General features: G+C 31.4%; 1 long non-coding RNA gene across 1 annotated transcript; it reads left to right on the plus strand.

Moving 5' to 3' along the window:
* Nucleotides 1-1,299: 1,299 nt before the first annotated feature.
* LOC108458325 (uncharacterized) lies at nucleotides 1,300-5,731 on the plus strand. Its single transcript, XR_001867274.2, has 2 exons — nucleotides 1,300-1,949; nucleotides 2,083-5,731. It is a non-coding gene; the product is annotated as an uncharacterized LOC108458325 (long non-coding RNA).
* Nucleotides 5,732-20,550: the final 14,819 nt, after the last annotated feature.

Here is a 20,550-nt window from a genome sequence, read left to right on the forward strand (position 1 = left end):
AACTTACATTTTCTACCATTAGGCATCAAAATACACAAATATCTATCATGGGTAAAAATTTAAACTTTGATTATTTCTTAAATTAGTGGGAGAAATAGATAGATCGGGCTCAAAAATGTAAAGAACATTAAAAACGGGGCAAGAACAGACTTACAATCGAGTTTGAAAGATGAAAAAACCCTAGATGTGGACACCCCTTCAATTTTCGGTACAATGGACTAATTTGAAGAAGATGATATCTTTTCTTTTAGTTATTTTGGCTTTACTTACCAAATAACCAAAATGCCATTCATGCATAACTTTAAAAATTTCACCTAATCATGTCCATTTTTGTCCATCTAATTAACAAATGGTCTAATTACCATCTAAGGAACTTTAATTTAAAATTTCATAGCAATTAGACACCTCTAGCTTCTAGAACTTAAGTTTTACACTTTTTGGAATTTAGTCATTTTTGCTAAATTGAGTGCCCAAACGTCAAAATTTTCAAAGAATTATTTCATAAAATTGTAGACCATAAAAATATAAGAAAAATAATTTTTTTTGCTTCGGATTTGTTGTCCTGAAACCACTACTCTGATTAGACCCAAAATCGGGTTGTTATACACTTACATTGAACATTGGGTTAACTTTGAGTATTATTGCTAACTCTGGTTTGTAAGCCCCTCTTCTTACCCATTTCAAAACTCTAAAAGGGACCCTGCGCCTTTACTAAGCCAACGGTAAGTCATTATGTAAAACACTAGAAAAGTGTTTGAGATGTACCTTGCTCGTCACATTTACTAGATTTGACTACACAATTTGCATAATTTCTTTTCCTATAAAGTTTGATGTACAACCGATCTCTCACAAAGGTGGTAGCCCCATTGATAATTCAACAGGCTTCATATCGATTTGTCGTCCCCCTATTATTTCTAAGGGGCTCTCCTTAGCACTCTGATTTACCAAGTCAATTTTCTTTCCATAATGAACACCCTTGGCTATTTGGATTGTTGATAATGCCTTGGTTCTACTTCTAATGTCTCAACTGACAGGCACAATGCATTTTTATTGTCGAGTATCCAAGATACATATGTAATCGGTAAAAGGAACCGTAACATCCCAAATTTTTTATTTATAGAGTGTAAAATTGTGTCAAGGATGAGTTATTGGCTTAGTGGTTAAAAGAAAATAGGAGATGGTGTAATTAGCTCAAGGACTCGTGTTCAATTCCCTTCCTTTGCAAAATAGCTTAATTTTTCTAATTTTCTCCTTCCCCTTATTTTTGTGCCGCCCAAACTTAGCAACCCTAGGTAGAAATACAACTTTTTCAGTTAATTATCAGCGTTTAGTCACTAATTCCACAACCCTAGTTGTTCCCCTCCTTTTCATCACTCATTTTTTTTTTGTTTCTTCTTTTTTGTGCTGTCCAGAGAATTGTGATTTTCACCATACTTGTGTCACCCTTTGTTCTTGATATTTGATATTATTTCCTAGCCACTTTGCTAGTAATTTTAACCTTCAAATAATCCCTTATTGCTACCCTAAAACCTTCCCTATTTCTACCTATATCAACCTCTTTTCTGCCCATTGCCACCCCTTTTCCTCCATTCGTGGTGGTGCCGATAAGTCTCCCTTTTCTCCCTTTCCCCTTCTCTTTTTGTGCCAATTTTGGCTGCTGTATTTTTAGCCAAGAAAACACATTTTTCCAGCTTAAAAATCATGTTTTTGGATGTCCCTAACTAGCCTTTAAAAACCTCTTTTTGTGCCTTGCGAAATCATCCCTTTCATGGCCAATAATGGTGGTGTGCCACTCTAAACCACCATTAGAGGCTACTGAATTTTATTATTTTACCACATTTTTCCAGCAAGTTTTTAATTTGTATTACCTTACTCTAATCAGCCTTTAATCATGTGTGATTTAGGAATAATTAATCCCTATCATTCGACAACTTAGATATGGGTAACGGGTAGAGTAAAGTGCAGATCTATGCAAGATCTTGCACTGTTTTGATTTTGTTTGGAGTTTTTGCTTTGTCAAAATTTTCTAAGGCCTTAATTTGGATTTTTTTTACTGACTTTTGAGTATTAAATATGATGTAGGTGATGGTTTGAACACCTCGGATCAGCAATGAAGTTGGGTTTCGTTCGTATTCTCGTTTCACATCAAACAGTGTAAGTTGCTTAACCAAATTAGATCTGAAAATTTATGGATGTAACACTAATTTGGACAAACCCTTATAGGGATTTTCAAGGCTATTTTTAACGGTAGTTAATGTGTTAGATGTTGTTATTTGGTGTTAAGTACGTTTAAGGTGTTATATTGGAAACATAAACTCTTACAGTTTAGTGCTACGAAGGCGAACTAAGGTGTGGGTTCTAACTTATTAAAATAAGTGTTAAATTTATGTTTTTTAATGATTAAATTGATATTTAAGTTTGTTGGTCAGCTTATTTAAAATTTTAAATAAGCGATTTAAATGTGGCCGAATTAGGTACATTTCGAGCCTAATTAAATAGCATGAATACAAAGCTACTATGGTTGATATTTGTATGCTAATATTTGTGTGATTCAAAATGGTTGATTGGGATAGTAAATGTTGTTGGGTTTATGTATAACATGTGTTGATATGAAATGATATTTGAATGCCTGAATTGTATTCTTCAGTGAAATGCCATTAAATGTTCTAATTGAAAGCTAACTATACATGCATTGAAAGGTTGCTTTAGTAGCATGATAAATTGCTGTTGAAATGATTCTAATATTAAGACATGATAGAATGCTATTGAATTTGAATGTGAAATCAAATGCATGATAATTATTCCATTGAATTGAAATGATTGATATAATGAAAGCGCGTAAAACATGCAACTGAACTGAGATTGAAATGGAAGCATGTACTTACTGGTAAATTGTATAACATAATGCATGTGCATGGGGTGGGTTATTATGGATGATAGAGGAGTTCCATGGAGTACCGGTGGCAAATTAAGTCCGCATTAATATTGTCAGTGCACTACACTGGGAGTAATGAGGAGATTGGTCATTATATCGCATATTAATTGGAAATATAATTGCATTGTTTATAATGGTGGTTTAACCACATCGAGCTCAGCTCACAATATTTGGAGATTGGTAGACGGGTTCTAGAGTACTCGTGGAGGGTAGCGGATGGATGGGTAGGAATCTTTTTGCATTGCATTATGCTTATGATATACTCAAATGTTAATGTTTTATGCTACGTATTATGCTGTATTGAATTATTGATTGTTGTCCGTATGAATGATTATGTGTTTAAACTGTTATTGAATCACACTGAGTAAGTTTAGCTCACCCCATAGTTTCAAACATCTCAAGTAATGCTTGAGACTAGGGAAAATTACTTATCCATTTAACAAAATTTGATTTATTGAAATTCATTTTCTATTTATTTATATAAAGATAATAGGGAAAATTACAAAACTAAATTATCCTTAAGTTTAGGATAAAGCATAACAATTTCCTATATATCTTGAATACCTAAAAAGAACTATTTTAGACTGGTAGTGCCCATAGTCTTCACTGACCGATGAAAAGCTTCACCATCTCCAATAAAATCTATAACTTGTATTTGAGGATAAGAAGTAGCAGCTCATAATCTATTTCTTGGTCAAACTGGTTTAGACTTGGTAGTCGATTATCATCGCTAATTAAATCTCCCCATTCATCCCTATTAGAGACAAGTTTTAACAGAGGGTTTTCTTGTATCTTTAAAGCTTTCCATTCACCGGAGTTGGAAACCGGATTTGTTAAAGAGTTGAGATAACCCTTTCTCTTTTGATTGAGGAGTGAATTTGATTCCATCTCCACCAAAATCTGATGATCATCCCTAATTAAATATGTTCATCCCTATTAGAGACAGGTTTCAATAGAGGGTTTTCTTGGATCTTCAAAGCTTTACATTCACCGGAGTTAGAAATTGAATTTCTCGAAGGGTTGAGATAACCCTTTCTCTTTCGATTGAGGAAGGAATTTGATTCCATGGTTTAATAAATCAAATTGAGTAGGTGGATCAAAGAACAAGAAATTAAAAGCAAAAGACAGATAAGAGGATGCTAAAAAGCTTAGATAGATGATGAACCATTTCTAATTTGTCTACTGGTGATATTTATAAATAGATGAGAGTGGTTATGTCGGTGTATATCCCAAAATCTAGCCGTTGTAAGAGCTTCATGTTGAAAAATATGGACATCACATATATAATAAGGGTAATTACATGTTATTTTTGATAGGTTAGCCCAAATTAAAAGTGATCTAATTTGGTTAAAATTTTATTGGGCTTTAATTATTAAATAAAATATGGGTCAAATATGTGTAGATACTCTAGTAATTAAGTTCTAATCAAATTCTAATTAATGATGGGCTAATTAGAATTTGATTAGAACTAATATGCCAAGGTTATAAATATTAGGGTTATGGTCCCCAAATTACACAAAATGTAATGGCCTAAATTCGGCAATGAATACGGGTAGGGGGTGTTACACAAAAGATATCTTTTCTAATATCACATTGTTACGAAAGAGAGAGCAAATATTCTTTGAATTTCTTGTGTGCTAATTTGGAAGATCAAATCCCCAAGATCGGGTAAAACTTCAAGAAATTCATGGATTCAGATACGCTTCCGCATCTAGTTTTGTTCTTGATTTATTCTTGATGATTAGACATGATAGATCCTAGTTTATAGTTCTAATTTTATATTAGATATTATTTAAAATTCTAACAAGTGGCATCCGAGCTTTGTCATGTTGAATCATTGAGAATGAATTGATTCTTTATTAGTTTTGGATTGATTCGTTTTTCTTTTTTAATTTTATGGATTTGATATTTTAATTATATATTATGTTGAATCTTTAAGATTCTTGATAAATTTTGGGTTTTAATTCTTTAAATAAAGTTTTAAGGTTTTATAAATATAATCTAGTTTAATATTTGCATATGCTATTCGAAAGATAAATGTTTATTTATTTATTTATAATCAATTGATAAAAATTAATTTGTGTGAGATTTTTTCTCTTCTTTTCACACAATTATTTTATAAATTTTGGTTAAAGTCATTATTAAATTAAAATTACAGACTTACAACTTTTTACAATTGAAGAATTCCAATTGGGTTGTATAATTGGTTTTGAAAGTTAATTTTCTTGATAATCGAATAAATGAATGTTGGTAAGATATATTTTTTTCGCACTATTTGTTTTAAATTTTTGTTTGTAGTTGAATATATATGGAATCATCATTCTTTGTCTTTATTTATGATGAATTATATTCACCATTGAATTCAATTCATATATCTGAATGATTACTTTTGGTTTCTTTTATAATTATTTTATGTAAGTTTTAGTCTTTATGGAATCTAACTAAAATTAAAATATTTGAGATTATTTTTTAAATATGGTGGCTATGAATTTTCATAGGTAGTTAGCATATAAAGACTTTTATATAATTTGGGATTCTTATTATATTTTGTGGTTATGGATTTTTTTAGTATTTGTGTGTATAAAGAAGTTTTATGATAATTTCTTTAGTCATGAATATAAATTTGAGTTTACATGAAATATGTAAGGCAAGCCAGTATTATTTTTATATTTGAGTGTGTATATATATTATATACATATCAATGATTTTGAGGATTAATGCATGATTATAGTTTGTGTGAGCGGGTGTTTATAACCATTATTCAATAAGATATCTTTTATAGTTCAATTGGTGAAATTAAGTTTGATAGATATCATTGAAGTTAAATTTTTTTTGTTGTTGTTATGGTTATATATTCAATTTTATGGGTGCTTTGGTGTAAATTCATGTCAACTATATACATACTTAAATATTTTAGTTTTAAATTTGGTTATATAATCTTAGGTTTTGGCATCTTATGGTTCCAAATATTTGATTAAATTATGATGATATGGTTTATTGTATGAATTGTGGGATATGCCAACTATTATGATTTTGTTTTTGAGATTTATTGGCTTGAAAATATTTTTCAAATATTTATGTGAATATCTGTTTAATCATAAATACAACTTTGGATTTACATGGTAAATTCAAGGTAAGTTTTTCTATTTGATTATAAATACATGTATATGCGAGAATTGCTTTGGTGTTTTTCTCCATGCCAAAATTATGAATACATATGCTTGTTAATTATTTGGCTTTGAACCACTACATTATTTCTATTTAGTTTTGATATATATGATTTTGGAACAAAAAAAAAAAAGAAAAGAAAAGAAATAGTCAAAAAAAAATTTAAGGTTTTGGTTTTTATTGCATTATTAAGACAACCTTATTTTGGGTTATTTGAGTCTATAAAGCAATAAAAAATAGTTTTGACATTTGACTATTGGGGAAATTTAAATTTGAATATTGGTATGTTTATATATATTTTAAAATAACTTAATTGAAGCAAAAAGTCACCAAAGTGATTTCTTTGTATAAATTATTTTGTTTTAAAATATAAAAATTTGTGTGCAAATGAAGGTTAATAATATTACATGTACAACTATGGTGATAAACATGTGACGATTATTCAGTTCTATATGTGAGTAATAAATTGACCCAAAGGAAGATTTATTGTTCGACATATTCTTATTGTCAATGTTTGATTACTACACCAAGATATCACTTACAAGTTAATATTTTTTCCAAAGATGAAATATTAATGGAGTGACTGATATCTTAAGATGAGGTTTACCTTTATTCAAATTATTTTGGTTTAAATTTGAAGTCTTATGTGAGGTTGTTTATGGTTTAAGATTTATTCATCTATTATTATATTTGCCAACATCATTGTATGTTGTTTTGAGATAAATATATATATATATATAGATATATATATACTATTATCTTTTAATTTGATTGAAAGATGAAATTAAAAGAAATATTTTGAAACAAATAAATTTAGATTTTGGCTTTAGGTTTTAATTAAGGATGTCTAATATTTTTAAATAAATTAGTTTGAAATAAAATGTCGCCAAAGTAACCTCTTTTGTGTAGATTAGTTTATTTAAAATATCAAGATGATTATATGTTTTTGTGATTCATGCGTTTATTAATTGACTCAAAGGTAAGTTAATATTTGGCAGAATTACGACGACATCTATGGTGATAAATGTGTGACAATTATAAGGCATTTTATGTGAGCAATAAGTTAGTCCAAAGATTAATTCATTGTTTGACATAGTTTATTGTCAAGTTAGTCCAAAGATTAATTCATTGTTTGACATAGTTTATTGTCAATGTTTGATTGCTACAACAAGAGTATCGCTTGTTGTTAATATTACTGTCCAAAGACTTGATATTAATGTAGTGTTTGATATCTTGAGATGGGATTAGCCATTATCTTGAATTTATTGTTTACTTATGAATATTGATGTGAGTTTATTTTTTGTTCTATATTCAGCTAATTCATCCACAATATCTGCTAATATAAATTCTATACACATGCTTAATGGGACTAATTTCAATGAATGGAAAAGGCACTTACTTATAATGTTTGACTGTATGAACATAGACCTTGCACTAAAGGAAGAACTACTCATACCTCTCACTGCGGAAAGCACCCCTTATGTTAAAAGGGATTTTGAAAGGTGGGATCGTTCAAATTACATGAGTCTAATGATCATGAAGTACAACATTTTAGAAGCCTTTAAGGGCAAAGAATCTAAAAAGATTACTCAGGTCAAAATTTCCTTGACGAAATTGAGAAACGTTTTGCTAAAAACTATAATCACTACACCAAAATAGGGTTTTAGTGGCGTTTTTAGCGGTGTTTGAAAAGAAAACGCCACTAAAAATCGAATAGATCGAGTATTACAGGCGTTTGTTAAAAAATGTCGCTAAAGATCGAGCATTAGCAGCGTTTTTGAGAAAGCGCTGCTATAGATCAACCTATAGTGGCGCATTTTTAAAAACGCCGCTAAAAGATTAAAGAGAACGACGTCGTTTTTTTTAGCTTCAGTGGCATTAGCGGCGCTTCCCAAAAAATGCCGACACCGCAATAGATCCAACATTAGCGGCGTTTTTAAGAAAGCGCCGCTATAGGTCGATCTATCAAAAACGCCGCTAAAAGATTAAACAGAACGACGTCGTTTTTCTTTGAGCTTCAGTGGCATTAGCGGCGCTTTATGGAAAACGCCGCTATAGATCTAAACTATTTTAGGTTTTATGGATTATGAGTTTAAGGGTTAGGGTTTAAGCTTGATGGTTTATGTTTTATGATTTAAGGTTTTGGAGATTGTAGCTTAGGGTTTAGATTAATTAGTATTTTTTAATTTATATATTAAATAATCTCTTATATAATTGTAAAGAGATCATTTTAATTTTAATATATTAAAATTATAAGAAATTATTTATTGAAAAATAAATAAAAAAGTAATAAATTAATATGGATATGTAACTATCTATTTTGGATAGGACAAAATTATAACAAATTAAATAAGGTCTTATTTTTATTTTGAATTCGATTTTATTTTGATCATATCTAAAACCAACTTTATAAACAATATAAATTAACTACACCATTCACTTAACTATGGGAAAGTTACTTAATTATGAAAGGTTACTGTTTGATAAATAAACTATTTAGAGGTTTTCATTTAACTAAGTTACAAAGCTGTTAAAATCAATGTTATGGCTTTCTTTAAACCCTAACTCGGCCCCTAACCCTTAAATCAATAACCCTTTTAAATTTCAAACCCTAAATCTCTAGTCATAAACCCTAAACTATAAACCGTAAACCCTAAATATTAAACCTTGAATCCTAAGCCATAAAACCCTAAATTATAGACACTAAACCCTTAAACCCTTAAATATAGATTCCTAAATCATAAAACGGTAAACCTAAATCACTAGACCAGCTTAAATTATAAACCCTAAATCTTAAACTATAAACCCTAAATCCAAAACCATAAAACCTTAAACTATAGACACTAAACCCTTAAACACTTAAATACTAAATCTTAATTACCTGTAAGAATAAATTTGTAACACCCCAATTTTTAGGAATCCTGTGAATGTTGGCATAGGTTTAATTATATTAGTGGGCCTCTAGGAAGCTCAAACTTAAGATAGAACCCGACAATTTTAGTTAATTTTTGTTCCATAACAAAAAGGGGGTGAAATTATGAAATAGAACCTATGTGAAAATGTTTGAAAATGCTATAGGCTAAATTGAAGTGGCCAAATAAATAGGAGTGCAAAATAGGAGGATTTGCATGACAAACCTCCCATTTTACATGAAGTGGCCAGCCATCATGTTGTTGTAGACAAAATGTACACTTGATATCCATAATTTATGGTACAAATTGATACAAATTGATAATAGGTTAGGTAAATGTTCCATGATAATAGGTTAGGTAAATGTTCCATGATAATGGGTTAGGTAAATGTTTCATGATAATGAGTTAGGTAAATGTTTCATGATAAGAATTTCATGTCTTTTGTATTAAAGAATTAAATGGATGAAATATGAAGTTTTATTAAAAGAAAAAGGGGTGAAAAGAACAAATTTTTGTCCATCTTTGTTCATAATAGCTGAAAGTTAGAGAAGAGAAAGGAGAGGAGAAAGCTCTTGAGTATTCGGTTATTAGGAGGAGAAAAATTGAAGGTAAGTTCTTGGTACCTTGCTTCTATTTTGAGGTTCATGAGTTCTTTTTGATTCTACCTTAACTCTTGAAGTATTTTGATTTTTAGTTGTGTTGTGAGCATTTAGTCATGAATTAAAATGAAGGAAATGGTTGTTGTTTCATGTTCTTTTGATGAAAAATGGAAGATAGGTGAAGTTGAGCCAAACAAATGAGCATGCATGTGCCTTAGATGTTAAAGGGAAAAATCAGCTAACATGTTGTGCTTTAAAATGATGAAATGGAGATTATACTTAAGTAAAATCATAGATATGTGATGATTGATTGGTGATATACATGTTTAAATAACATGCATGCAAGTTATGTGTGAAAGAGTGATTTGGTAATAAATCTGCTTGGGACAACAGCAGTAACGTGACTTTGGAAAATCACCATAAATTGTGGGAGATGAGTTAGAAGGTGAATAAATTATGTAATTAAATCTTGTTGAGTTTAGTTTCAAATGAAATAAATGAGAATATATTTTGAATTCTGTACAATGAGAAATTTGATTCGTAATGAAGAGTGGTCAGATTAGTCAAACAGTGAAACATGGGAAACTTTAAGAAAAATCTGGTATTGATTGGCCAAACCAAAAATTCTGAAAATTTTATGGATAAAAGATATATGAGTCTATTTTTAGGGAAAATTAACGGCACTTAATTTGGAGTTTCGTAGCTCCAGTTATAAATAATTTAGTGACTGTTGCTCAGGAAGACAGCTTGCAGTAAAATTATGATTATGTGGTAAACATTGACAAAAATTTGTTAATGAGTTGCTTATTGATTTCTTATAAGCTTACTATGATCTGTAGGTGTGGTTGGTCGAATATTGTAAGGGGTTAATCGTAGTTTGTATTTGAATAGTTAGATTAACGTGCTAGTAATCCAATTGTAGGCGGTTCGTGTGTGGATCTCAAAGATATCGTCGCAAGCAATGTGTGTAACGACACCTCTCATAGACTAGATTGGCAAAAGCGAAAAGTCGAAATGCCGAAAAGTCAGTATTTTTGGAATTTGCGAGTGTGCGAATGCTCGTAAGATAGTTGGGTTTGTATATTTGGTAATCTAAAGTAATAAACTGCAGTACGCGCGATTTCGTACATTTTGATAATTTCGGGTTCATGGGCCAACGGGCCCAATTCAGTAAGTATGTGCGGTAAGTGTTCTGATAGTACGTAAATAGTTAGGATATGCATGAAAACCCTAAAAGTAGCTAAATTACTATAATACCCCTATGTATGAAAAATTACTATTATACCCCTAAGTGCAAAATTACTGTTATACCCCTAGGGTTAATTTTGACTGAAAAGCATGGCGATTTGATTCTGTATGATGTATGCCATGATTATATATCTGTTGCATGGGGACATGGGTTATATTATGGAGGAAGCGTTCTGGTGGCTATGCCACAAATATCTGATCTGGTGGCTCTGCCACGATTATCTGTGTTTGGTGACTCTGTCACATTATCTGTTCTGCCAGCCATGCTGTAAATTCTGTGGTGTGTAGCGGTTGGGTGGGTCAAGTTGTCTCCCTACACGGTGTAAGGTTGGTACGGGGTGTATACGGTTGGATATGGTTGGGTTTCGCATAAACATGTAATATCATTACGTTACATTATGGGCCTATGGGCTTTATTTTGAATTCGCTCGGGCTAAGGCCAACTTATTCTATTTCGTGGTTTAAGTGATATAGGCTATGGTTGGGTTAATTTACATCGAGTTTTCCCAAACTCACCCTTTTATTTTCATCCACGCAGTAATCCCCAACCATAGTGGGCTTGGAGTGTGAGGGAATTGAGTGTCCACCTATTCGAAAGTTTGATTTTCTTCGGTGAACTGGACATCCTTTTATTTACGTTTGAAGTTTTGGGTTTTAAATGTAATAAGGCCGCTTATTTATTTTGATGGTTTTTTTATATGTATTACTAAGATAGGTAATACTTATTTTAACTATTGAAATTGGATGGCTTTAGGCACGTTTTCAAAAACAACAGTTGATTTCAAAATAACACGACAACAAGCAAAGCTTCCGAATGAAAGTATTTTCCAAAATTAATCACTTTTCCTAAAAATGACTTAATCGAACCGGTTTCCTAGAAATATCCATGACGTTAAGGTGTGGCAATGACGGTATGCATGTCTAGGATTGGATCCGAAGGAGCTTGGTACTTAGCGATCGGATGGACTCACCACCTCTTTTACGGTTTCCTACGGTGCCTGACTTCCATTCACTTTAACCTTTAATGAATTAATCTTTTGAACATCAAGTACGATTTTCGGACTTAGAATGGAATTTTTTTTACGTTTTTGATGTGGCATGCGGATCCGCCATAACTTCGAAATTTGGGTTTGGGGTGCTACAAAATTTCATATGGATATATATTGATATATAGATATTAATGTAAAAGAACGACACAAACATATAAAAAATGGGAAACCACATTTCAATATCTATTCTCTAAATATTCAAATTATATATTACCATGTAATGTTTTAATAAAAAGTTAATAATATTAACTATTTAGATTAATTAATAATATTATAAAAATATATAGACTAAATGATATTAAAAATTAAAGTAGATGCAAATAAATCTGAAATTTAAATATATTAGAGAGACCAAATTTGTAACGCTCCGATTTTTGGGGCCTAGAAGAGTTGGGCTTTGAGTCTGAGATTCGGATAAAAGGAAACGAATAATTAAGAAGTTTTAAATATTACCGTTTAAGAAAAAATTTTGAATTACTACTAGAAAGTTTTTCTATATTTATTATTACGGATATTTTAAATTTTTATGAAATTTTAATTAGTATTATGAGATAAAATTATTAGAAAAATATTATCAGATGTATGTTTGAAAATTTTATGAAAATTTTATTATTTGTTGTATTATTGGTATTTGAAATTTTTATTATTAGATATGTTTATGAAATTATTATTATTATTATTATTATTATTATTATTATTATTATTAGTAATTAAATATGTAACGAAGGGGTATAATATGGGGAAAGGTCTGGGGCTCGGCCTATAGCTTTAGCAAAATTCTTGAATCTTGCCTCTTAAGGGAATCTGGCGATAGGCTTCATTAATAAATTAGAATGAGTTTTAGCACAAGGCATCTGCCCGATGGCTAAGGACGCTAGGGAGGTGATTGGGTTCAAGGTGCGGTGTGCGCAATTTGGGTTTTTTTAATATGCAGATCGCGACTAGAATAAGGGTTAAGAGGAGTTGCTAGTATAATTTAACACAAAGAACGCCTTGGTGCAGCGGCAGCAGAGCGCTAAGAAGACCTAGGGGTCACGAGTTCGAATGCAGGGGACAGTGAAACTTGTTTTATTTCTTTTAAGTAGCCCGTGACTGAAGCGAATAAGGCTTATAAGTAAATGCAGACATATTATAACAAAAGCGAGGTTGTGTCGCAGCGGCAAGCTGTGTGGCTGAGTGTTCTGGAGGTTGAAGGTTCGAGTGGCGTGGAAGGCGGAATTTCCCTTTTATTTTTAAACGGACTAGAGCTTCAGCAGGTAAGGTTTAAAATTAACTGTGACCGTATATTAGTAAGGAAGAAAGTATGGTGCAGTGGCCAGCAGCACGAGCGTAGGTGCAAGAGTGGACTGAGGTCTGGAGTTCGAGCTGTTGTACGCGTAATGGGCTACCAATTTTGCTGCTCACGTGGGGGGGGGAGTTAGAGTTTGACCGAAACTCTTCTTAACAGCATGATGAAGCGGAGGATAAGGCTACAGATCAGCGGTTAGGAGTTTGAATGAAATTCAAACTTTGAATTTGGCCAGGAATTAAGGAGCTAAAAGGAAGGAATTAAAATTGGAAAAGGACTTTATTTTATTCTAATCTTATCTTATTTCTTTTGCTCATATTCTTTTCTATTTTTCCCAAAAGCTGAACAATTCCCTCATTTCCTATTTTCTTTCCTCGAAGCCAAATTCTTTTTAAAATGACTTTCTTCTTAAATATTGGTTGCCGATTACTCTTTTGGTTGAAACCATATCTCTTTTCCTTTTAATCTTTCAAAAGACCGAACCTCTAATCTTACATCTCTTCCTCTATTGATTGTCTCTTTGATGGTGAACTTATCGTCACCTATTTTTTTTCTTTTAGATCGCAATAGCCATATTCTAGGATAGATCCAAAAGCCAAAAAGCCTCATATTGTAGTGATTCGGGAATTAATATTTAGATCTATTTTCTACGCATGTTTAAGTTAGATTCACAACGGATCTGGGGTAGGAAGGTATTTGGAATGTTCTTCAACGAGTAGATATCTTGGTAAGTATTCGAACCTTCTTTCCATTTGTATCTTGTGGTTTAAAGAAAAGCCGAAAACCCCTATATGCAAAGGGTGCCTGTCGACTAAACTAAAAGGGTTTAGTGGTGTTATTTGATTTGTTTTACTCTAGTGTGGATTAAAGGCTACTAATCGAGGGCTTGGATATTTGGAACGACCAGAATTAGATCTAGTCCATTTTTTCGGCAAAGGTAAGAACTTTAGTGCCTAAGGTGTTAAGGGCCAAATATGGTAAGGGTTTGATGTGTTAAGTTGTTATGGATTCATAGTTTAATGTGTTAGTAACTGATTGTAGGCAACTCATGTGTGGAACTCGTCAACGTTTCATTGAAAAACAGGTGTGTAAACGACACCCACTCATAGACTAGATCGGCAAAAGCCGAAAAGCCGAAATGCCGAAAAGTCGGCATTTATGAACTTGCGAGCGTGCGAGCGCTCATGAGGTGGTTTGTTTGTTAATTTTGGTAATCATAAGCGGTAAGAGTGCAGAGTGCGCAATTTCTTGCACTTCGGTATATTTGGGCTTAATGGGCCGAAAATGGGGTAGTGGGCCAACGGGCCCAATTCGGTAAAAATGCTCGGTAAGTGTTTCTGTTAATGCGTTAATGGTTATAATATGTGTGTAATCTCTAGAATAGTAAATTTTACTAAAATACCCCTAAATATGAAAATTATCTTAGGTGCAAAATGACCGTTATACCCCTAGGGTTAATTTTGACTGAAATGCATGATATTCTGATTCTGTTTGTTGTATGCCATGACATGTATATCTGTTGCATAGGATCTGGGTTATGTTATAGAGGAAGAACCCCTTCTGGTGGCTGTGCCACATATTCTGATATAAGCAGCTTTGCTGCGGATTATAGTTAGTCATAGCGGTGCTACTGCTTTGTAAGTGTAGGGATGGCGTGGGTAATTTATTCCCACATGAAGTGTAGGGATGGACGGAGGCAAGTGCAGGTTTGGATGGGGTTATCATGCATTAATCATATGAGGCTATTTTGTTATGGGCCAACTGTATTGAAATGGGCCCAATTGTGTTAATATGGCCAAGGCCCAATATATCTCGACTTGTAATAGGGCTATGGCCCAGATTGATACTGCTATGGGCTAGGCCCAATATACTCTGATACTGTAAGGGGCTATGGCCTAGATTAATATTGATATGGGCTAAGGCCCGATTAAACGATTTGAATAGGGCTTAGGCCCGATAAAGCTTTAACCGATTTGGGCTCTGGTTGGGACACTTTACACACTGAGTTTTCCAAACTCACCCTCTTTCTCTTCCATCCTTGCAGGTGAGCCCTAGTTGGTGGACTTGGAGCTAGGTGAGATTCAGAGCGGCCACGAAGATTAAGTTTTTGTTTTCTTTAAAATAACTTTCGCATTTATTATTTTGATTATTTTTATTCTGGTTTAAGTTGTAATAGGGCCGCTCTTTTTATTATTTTTAATATTTTGGGTTATTAAATTGGTTAGCTCTAGGGCGCATTTAAGTTACTTATTTTCAAAATATCACGATTACCGAGCAAAGCTTCCGCAACGTAAATGTTTTCAAAGGAAATAAATATTTTAAATGGGCTTAAACTCAATTTGTTGTTCGTGGACAAGTAATACGCTTTAAGTGTGGCAATGGATGTGTACATGTCTAGGATTGGATCCATGAATAGCTTGGTACTTAAGCAGTCCAATAGACTCACCTCCTCTTTTCTGGCTTCCTACCTGTTGCACAGTTTCCATTCACTTTAATCTATAACGAAAATATTCTTCTCAAAGATTTTTAATTAAAACATGAGTTTTACAATAACACTCCAATGAGTTTTACATCAAGAAGGGTTTTCAATGAAAACATGGTTTTCAAAAAACACTTCAATGTGACACGCCGAATTCGGCCGTAACGTCTGGGCCGGGTTTGAGGTGTTACAAAATTAAAATTTAACCATGTATTAATAGTAAATAATAATAATAATAATAATAATAATAATAATAAAAGAGAAAAAAAAAGGGAGGAAAAAATATTGCATACTTAGTGGCGATTTAGAAAAAAAAAACACCGTAAACATGTATTAATAGCTTAAACTATGTCGTTTTAAAGCTTTGTTATTAGTGGCGCTTTTAAAAAAACGCCACAAAAACATCCATTAAGAGAATGTAAAATGGCGTCGTTTACATCCTTGTTATTAGTGGCGCTTATATAAACGCCGCAAGAGGTGTGAATTACCGGTGTTTTCACTAGAAAACGCCACAAACATATATTAATAGATTGCAAAACGGCGTCGTTATTACCTTGTTATTAGTGGCGCTTTTTCAAAAAACGCCACAAAACATCTAAAGAGATTTTAAAACGTCGTCGTTTTATAGCCTTTTCTTAGTGGCGCTTTTATAAACGCCACAAAAGGTGTGAAATACCGGCGTTTTCACTAGAAACGCCACAAAAATCTATTAACAGATTGCAAAAACTGCGTCGTTTGTAGCCTTCTAATTAGTGGCGCTTTATAAAAATGCCACAAATATTTATTAATAGATTGAAAATAGGTCGTGTTTTGAAACCCCAATTTCCTTTTACTTTTCCCCAGTTCAGTTTACCCAATTGCTTTTCCCTTTACTTCGTCTGTTTCAGAAATCCCCTAAAATTTCCCATTACTTCCAAACCCTGATTTTAGAAATCCCCTATAATTTCCCATAAAGAGATATCCTTAAATCATTTTCCCCAAAGTCCCTTTGATTTGCTCTACTATCAATAGTTTTCCCATAACCTCAAATCAAAATTTTTAATTTTGCACCCTAACTGTGTCTGCGTCTTTCCCAACTTAAACCCGATTTCATTCCCACATTTACCCAATTTCTTTTCTCTCATTTTCCCTAACTGCGTCTGCATCTGCGTATGCCTCTTCTCTCCGTTGCTTCTGCTGGAATTTCGAGTCCTATAGGTATTGTTACTACTTATATGGACACTTTATTTAGTTTTAGCCTCTTTGAAAATGGATAATGCATGTCATCTTTGTGTTTATGTTGATTTTGTTAGGTTGTATTTTATTACTTTATAAGCTTCGAATTTATATTTTTTTATGAGTACAATGTGTCTTACTTGGGTGTTTAGGAAATGATGAGATCTTGAGAAAAGGGTTTTCCAGTTTGTTCATGTTATGAGATCTTGTGTTCATGTTGTTCATATACAACAGTTATTGTTGTTGACCATTTGTAAAAAAAGAATCATTTACCCGGTGATGTAAGAGTAATGAATTTTCTTGAAGTGAAATTGTATTAAAATTTATGCATATAATAGTATAACTAAAAAGATGCAGCAATATAAAAATATGATCAAAAGCAAAGTAACTCGTATAATTAAATCAGATAATCAGTACCATACTTATTTACAAATAAGTAAAGAATCATTTACCTGGTGATGTAAGAGTAATGAATTTTTACTGAAGTGAAATTGTATTAAAATTTATGCATATAATATGAGTTGGAAGCTAGTTAGTCAGTACCATACTGGTGGGCGTATCGTTTTTGCCTTAATACTAGTTAGTACCAGATCTGACATGTTTCGATGTATTAGTATTTTAAACATTTTCACATATATATCTTTATTATGATTTTAGTTTCTTAATAACTTAAATGTTATAATACATGATTTATCTCAATTACATCCATATATGTTATATATACATAATATATCTCAATTACATCCATATAAATATATTTATATGTAAATATAAGTTTTAAAATTATTAATTAGGTTCAATAACTTAATTTATAACTATATTTTAATTTTAAATGTAATTATAGAAAAATAAAAAAGGAACATTTAAAAGATTGGTTTAAAATATCAAAATTGTGTACCAATCGGTATGGGCTGAAATTGACCGTCTACAATTTGAAACACACCGAAATATCCAAAATGCACATAAACTTTGGTAAAGCAGAACATAGACTACTTGATACGGTTTAGGATTGGAGCAGTGCTATCGGCCGATATTGATGCAGATCTTGACTACCATGGTTGGAAGACTGAATTTAGTTAGGATAAACTTGAGAACTACAGTTTTATGTGTTAGTCGCTTGAAAATCAAATTAACTATTCTCCACGATTGACCAAGCTTCTTTTTCTTGTTGAATTGGATTATTGGTTATCTTTTTTGCCTAGCCTATCTTTCTAGATGAAGATCTTTAGCTTAGAATCACGATGAAACCATGTTTAGCTTACCAATTCATCATAAAGGATTATAACTTTGCTTTAATTTTTACTTTTGTAGATTGAGTTCATCAAAGTGCAAAATATTGAAGCCCCTTTAGTTCTTGTAAGACTAATTTCTTTCTGTTGTTTCATCTTCCTGCTAGTCGTAGAAACAATTTCTTCTTCGAAGAATATAACCTCTTGAAATGTTTTTCTTTTCCCCCGATACAAGGAGAAATATCTTTTTCATTCTTGGCATATAGTTTTCGATCTAACATTTGATAATGTTCAACATCTTTTTCAATAAGTGCCTTTTTATTTGTTTTTCTGTTAAGGACACATGTTTGATTTTCATTCCTACTAGTGAACAACATTTTGGCTTGGAAAGAAACACTAAAATTTCATAAAGTGATATATTCCAAAATTCTTGCAGTTGATTCTGATTTCTAAGATTAAACTCATTGTAGATGTTTAATTTTCCATGAAGGTAGGGCACTCTATTGGTTCATATATAGCACTAGAAATGCTAAGGAGGCTGCCAAAGAAGGTGGAATGACCATTTTCAACTAATTTATTCGACATAATTTTTACCGTTCAAGTTTGTGAAACGAAAAAAATTGTTTCATAAAATTCCTCATCTGGTGTTTTAGGTATTGGTTCATATATGGTACGGTACGCCCACCAGTATAGTATCAATAGCAATGAACACATAGAGTAATGCCATTTCATTTTTCTTTACTTATTTACAAATTGATAGAATTCAACTTATAGGTTAATGATATAGGTTTAATGCATTGCTTCCTTGGATGGGATTCATCCACTTTGTTTAATGCATTTTTTTACTATTCAATTTGCGATTTTCAATATCAGATGTACGTTTGGATGCTTTAAAGTTCACGGGCACTACTGAAATAAGTCATTTTTGGGAGCACTTTTCTCCTAATTTTCTTTTTAAAGTGAATAATATCAAGAACTTCGAGATTCACAATCAGTTTGTTTAATGCATTTTTCCATTACACGTGTGATGATGATACTGGATAATCTATTTGGTTAATGCATATTTGATTACACATAAATTTCCCGTGTAATGAAATTGATGTTGCAAATTAGCAGGTTTATAGTTGTGAGGTTTTCTACTTATGGATCAACTTTTGATATCCATTAGCCTTGTACTTTATCAGAATGTGTTATATTTCCTCAACAATGTCTAATTTGAGTTTATAGAAGCAATAAACCCATGTTGTAAACGGTGGATGTAGTAAACCCATGTTAGTCTAATTTCAAAGGGTTTTTGAATTTCTATTTTAGTCTATAAATTTTCAAGTTTATTATTGTACATTTTTTTAATGTAAAAATCAAATTACTATTCTTGTTTATCCTTGGATTATTTTTTAATTTCATGGTTGTTGGTTGTTTGCAGGTGTAATTTAATTTGCTGGAATTGACTCTACCATCCAATTTACAATTTCTAAGAGGTATGTATATTTAATTTGATAAATCTTTATTTGATGTCTCTCCATTGAAATCTGCCATGTATTCCATGAGCTAAGTAAATTTTTGCTCAATTTGCAACCTTTTAATAATATTATACCTCTCTACATGTATGCTTGCCACGTGAATTTTTTCTACCCTATTTTTGTAATTTGTGATTAAATATTTCTATATTTCTATCACGATTTTTAATAAATTAAATTATTAGTATAATATGTCCCATCTCCGATCTGAATATTTAATAAAATATTTTATATATATTTTATAATTAAATTTAAATTATTATTGAAATATTCTCGTCCGTTTTATCATTTAAGTTAAAACATTTTATTAAAAATAAATCATAGCTTTTAAGCTAAATACGGATGTTCACACAATGCTTTAACATGTACTTAAGAAAAGATGACTTGTAAAACATAAATTAAATTAAGTGTGGACTATTGTACATCTATATTTTAACTGCACATGTGATTTGTCAAATAAAAGCAAAAGATATGTCTATATTAAAACAAGGTTTAGTCTTATTTTAATTAATATAATTTGGATTAATTTATTTAAATATTATTAAATTAATATAATTTTTATAAATATTATTTAATTAAAATATTTTTTCCATGTGATTTTCCACATCGTCAAAATTTAATTTTCTTATTTTTTTCCGAGGTATAAAAATGGAATCTTTGAAGTAATAAATTTATTGTCAAGTTTAATATATAAGAACATATTAAATCTAAGAAAATGGAATGCTGAAAATAATTAAAATATTATATCATTTTAATATATAAGAATTTATCTTGTATAAATTATTCTTGTGCAAAATTTATAAGATTCTAAAATATATATACTTGAATACATCACTAGTACGTAAAATATATACTTGAACTTACATAACTAATATAACTTACATAACTTACATAACTCACATAACTCACAT

Source organism: Gossypium arboreum, chromosome 4, assembly GCF_025698485.1.
Source record: "Gossypium arboreum isolate Shixiya-1 chromosome 4, ASM2569848v2, whole genome shotgun sequence".
In the NCBI taxonomy this organism is placed as follows: Eukaryota; Viridiplantae; Streptophyta; class Magnoliopsida; order Malvales; family Malvaceae; genus Gossypium; species Gossypium arboreum.